General features: G+C 41.5%; 1 protein-coding gene across 1 annotated transcript in view; it reads left to right on the top strand.

Moving 5' to 3' along the window:
• Positions 1-268: 268 nt before the first annotated feature.
• The window catches only part of LOC101853790, a gene marked incomplete in the record, with an annotated part of 24,597 nt that continues 20,960 nt past the window's right edge, over positions 269-3,905 (top strand). Inside the window, 1 exon segment of the mRNA XM_013082913.1 lies at positions 269-366.

The following is a 3,905-nucleotide window of genomic DNA, read 5'->3' as shown; positions in this document are numbered from 1 at the left end:
AGTGCTGCAAGTGTTGAGAAGTGTCTGTTCAAGACAGTCAGTCACTGTATACAGTATTTCTTGAAGTCACTGCCCAAATCAAAGATAGCCTTGTCGCTACTGGTTGCCTACCATGAGAATGCTGAGCTGAAAGTTGATGATAATGTTGCTGAGTTGTTGGTTTTCTTCCTTTTGAAAGAACGGCGAAGTCGACTAAAAAAAGAGGTTTAAGAAAATGTTGTGGCATTGTTAATGTTTTATTTTTACTTTTCAAACCCTTTCCTCGCAGGTATATGGCACCCACAAGAAACTAAAAGGGGGTTCAGAAACAGAACTTTAAAGGAAATCCCGACGTAGAACTAAGAGGAGCAAACTAAGCAGGAAAAGGTAAGCTGACAACTTTGTTATTACGTCGGCCAAATTTTTACTCCTACTTCGCCCCTCCTTAAGAGATCATGACATGCCTTGATCCGTCTCGAATATTATATTGTTTTTGAATGGTTTCCTTCAATTTCTCAATAAATTCTGGATAAAACGATGTTATAAATGTAGATTTTATTTTTTGTTTTAAGTTGTACACACCAACACACACACACACGCACACACACACACACACACACACACACACACACACACACATGTTATGTATCGCTAATAAATCATAGTTCAGAGTAAAAAAATACTTATTCAGAGTTGGAGTGCTTGTACTGATACAGGATAATGTTGACCAAAACGCGTCCAAATTTTGAACCCACTGTGGAAGTCGGGAGTAAGGTTTAAGACAGAAGTCAACTCACGAAAAATGTTTCATCGGTTAGGTGACAGGTAAAAACCCGGTTGGAAAGGATCATCATTGAAAAGGTGATTGAATGAAGGGATAGAATGGATTACATATCTAAGACAGACACTGTGATAACTTCAACTGAAAAAGCAGGGAGAAAAAATGTAGATTCGTGCCCACTCCTAAGACTTATGTTTTTTATTCGCTGTATTCTGCTTCGTTTTTAACTTCTGTGTCTAAACTTGTAAAACCTTGAACCATCGTAAAGCTCAAAACTTACCATGCTCGTTTTACGTGTTCCATTAATATAATGGCTCCACAGTCGAAGACTCCATAAAAAGAACAAGTAAAATCATTACGAAATCTTCACTCAGAGTAATTTTAAAACTGTTTATACCAACGTGTTGCTCTCTTTGGGTAAATGAAATGGACAAGAGTAAGAACAGTCATCAAGTGCCAGACCTGACACGGACATCGGCAATCAGGGATCGTAACTCGTTTCTCTGTTCAAATAATCTCAAAGTAATGCATATATTTTCCTAGTCTTTTTCGGCCCCCCATCTGTTCAAGCTCTCTAAGTCAGTTTTTCTTGGTCAGCTTCGGCCGGCCCCGTTTGCCTTCTTTTTTTTCAAAGGGGTTGCACACATGGCGTTAAATAATTCACCAATTACGTCGATGCCATTTAACCCACGGCATCTCACCAACACAGACAATTCTACCGCTGGTGCTTACAACTGTGTCAAACAAAGTATTTGAGCGAGGGTCATCGAGTCTTGCACAAGGGCACACACACAACTAACCGTCCACGTTACAATAGTACTGCGGTTCATCTTTGTTAGTAAAGTCTGTTATCTCTTTTAGAAGCGTGTATGTGAGCAACGGAATCATACATCGACATGAAGGGGGATATTGACTGTTCGTGAGGAAGGAGGGTGGGAATGGCAGAGACTAAGTGGAGGATGTTCTAGGATGGAATTATCAGCAACGCTTTCGAACCTCAGTCCTATCGTCAGGAAAACAGAACCGGCCCGACGAGAAAAACATGCATGAAGAAAAAGTATCTTTACTTTTAGATCTTGATCGGTAATAACCAGAGAGATGTTATGCAACATTTAGAAAAAATCTCCAGAAACGGACCTAGAAATATGTTTTTTCAAAGACTGAAGCCTATCACCCTTGTATGGCGAGGAGACAATCATGTAAAGTATTCCTTGGCAGAACCATGCTACTCATACAGGGTGCCATAAACTAGTAATGAAGTTTCGACCGTCAGTGACGTCACAAACGTGACGTATTAGACAGAAATAGATTTTGAATTAGTCTCGATTCAACTTGTCAATTTGTTCACTTTTTCAATGTGGTTTCCTCTTGACTAGGAACGTGAAAAGTGAATGTGTGACTGTGTGTGTGTGTGTGCGGGAGGGGAGGGGGGGGGGGGTCTGAATAACAAAAAGACAGTGCTACGAATCTAGAGATTTTAAAACATATGACATGTTCTCACAAAAACGTTGCGCTCAAAAATACACCGTCGGCAGTCAGGCGCCAAACCTTGAAACACAACACAGTTGTTGTACACCACGACAGCTCCATTAATATCCCGTCGTTCAACTAGTGACCTCACAATAGCGATCAACCGCCCCCTCTGTCACTGCGCTCATCAGCAGACCTAAAAGTGTTACGTCACATGGTGACATTGGCGCCCGGACTACAAGGTACCGTGGTCACAACTCAAGCTTCAAGTGACTCTCCAGATCTCTGGGTTGTGTCGTTGGTCATGCGAGAAACACACCACAGTTGTTGTTTTTTAAACAAAACACGAGAAGTTGCCCCCACAAAGTAACAGAGTAGAGCGTGTTTCGTGACTCATGACAAGAATGATAAATCAAGCATAGATGTCTCCTAGCAAGAAGATGTAATATCAAAGTCATACGTTTAAAGAACATAATCTAGGCTCGAGAAAGAGAGACTTTAGTAGGAGGGGGAGAGGAGGAGAGAACAAATAAGGCAGAGGAGGGGGGGGGAGAAAGAGGACGAGAGGAACAGAAGTGGGAGGGGAGGATGAGTAGGAGGAGTGAGAAGGAAGAGTAGCAAGGAGAAGCAGAGGTTAGGGTTATGGTTGTGGTGCAGAAGGAGGAGGAGGAGGAGGAGGGGGATGAGGGGGATGAGGGGGAAGAGGAGGAGGAGGACCACGATAACCCCGATGATAACAATGACTAGGACGAGAAGGAGGAAGAAAATACATCGAATCGTATTAATACATTCTGTGTAATCATAAACACATCAAATTGTTATAGTATCTATTATGCCAGTTTGGCCATCAATTTTACTACCACCTTAATCCTCAATCCCTTGCTTTGCTAGCATGTTTATCATTGGCCCTACTCTTAAGACAAAACTGTTGAAAGGGTGAAATCATGGTTGAGGTGGTGTGAGGCTGGGGGGATGACGGGGCCTATGGGAAGTGATGGATACAACAAAGACAGAGCTGTGAATTAAGAAGGCTTTTTTACTTCAAAATATACATACTCCAACCCCCCCCCTAAGAAAATTGTTTTTAAATTTGCGAAATACAAGCGCGTAATCCTAGCATTACACCGGTATTTGCTCTCTATTGAATAATGAGTGAAAAGTTTCAGAATTTTTAGCAGTAGAGTGAAGAGCACTAAGAGCTCCACCAAAATGAAGCCATGTCAAAACCAGCCCAGAGTTAAGATCAACGCTTCACGTCAATGTACCTGTAGACAAAAATGTTGTCTGAATTCAAAAACACCATACCACTGTTTTGAGGTAAAACCCTAACAGTTGCCAGTACTGCAATGTACATTATATTATGAGTTGTAATACTTGAAATGATATGCCTGCTTCTTTGACTACTTCTTTGGTGTTCCTGTCAAGTGTTGTTGGTTGTCTTCCTTTTTGTCCCAGACGCTAGTACCCTTATTGTGATCATTCATGATAACGTTCGTTTCCATGGTGCTTCTTTTTCAGGTGCGTGTTGAACCTTTTGTCTTTGCTATTGTTGACATTGCTGCAGTTTAGGTTGTTGATCATTCATGATAATGTTCTATCCATGTTGTTGTGATTTAAGATGCCTGTTCTCTTCTTCTTCTTTCCTCCTCCTCCTCCTCCTCCTCCTCCTCCTCCT

This window comes from Aplysia californica, unplaced genomic scaffold (assembly GCF_000002075.1).
Source record: "Aplysia californica isolate F4 #8 unplaced genomic scaffold, AplCal3.0 scaffold00199, whole genome shotgun sequence".
Lineage (NCBI taxonomy): Eukaryota > Metazoa > Mollusca > Gastropoda > Aplysiida > Aplysiidae > Aplysia > Aplysia californica.
The sequence above is the reverse complement of the archived record's forward strand: the minus strand, read 5'-3'. Positions and strand labels throughout refer to the sequence as shown.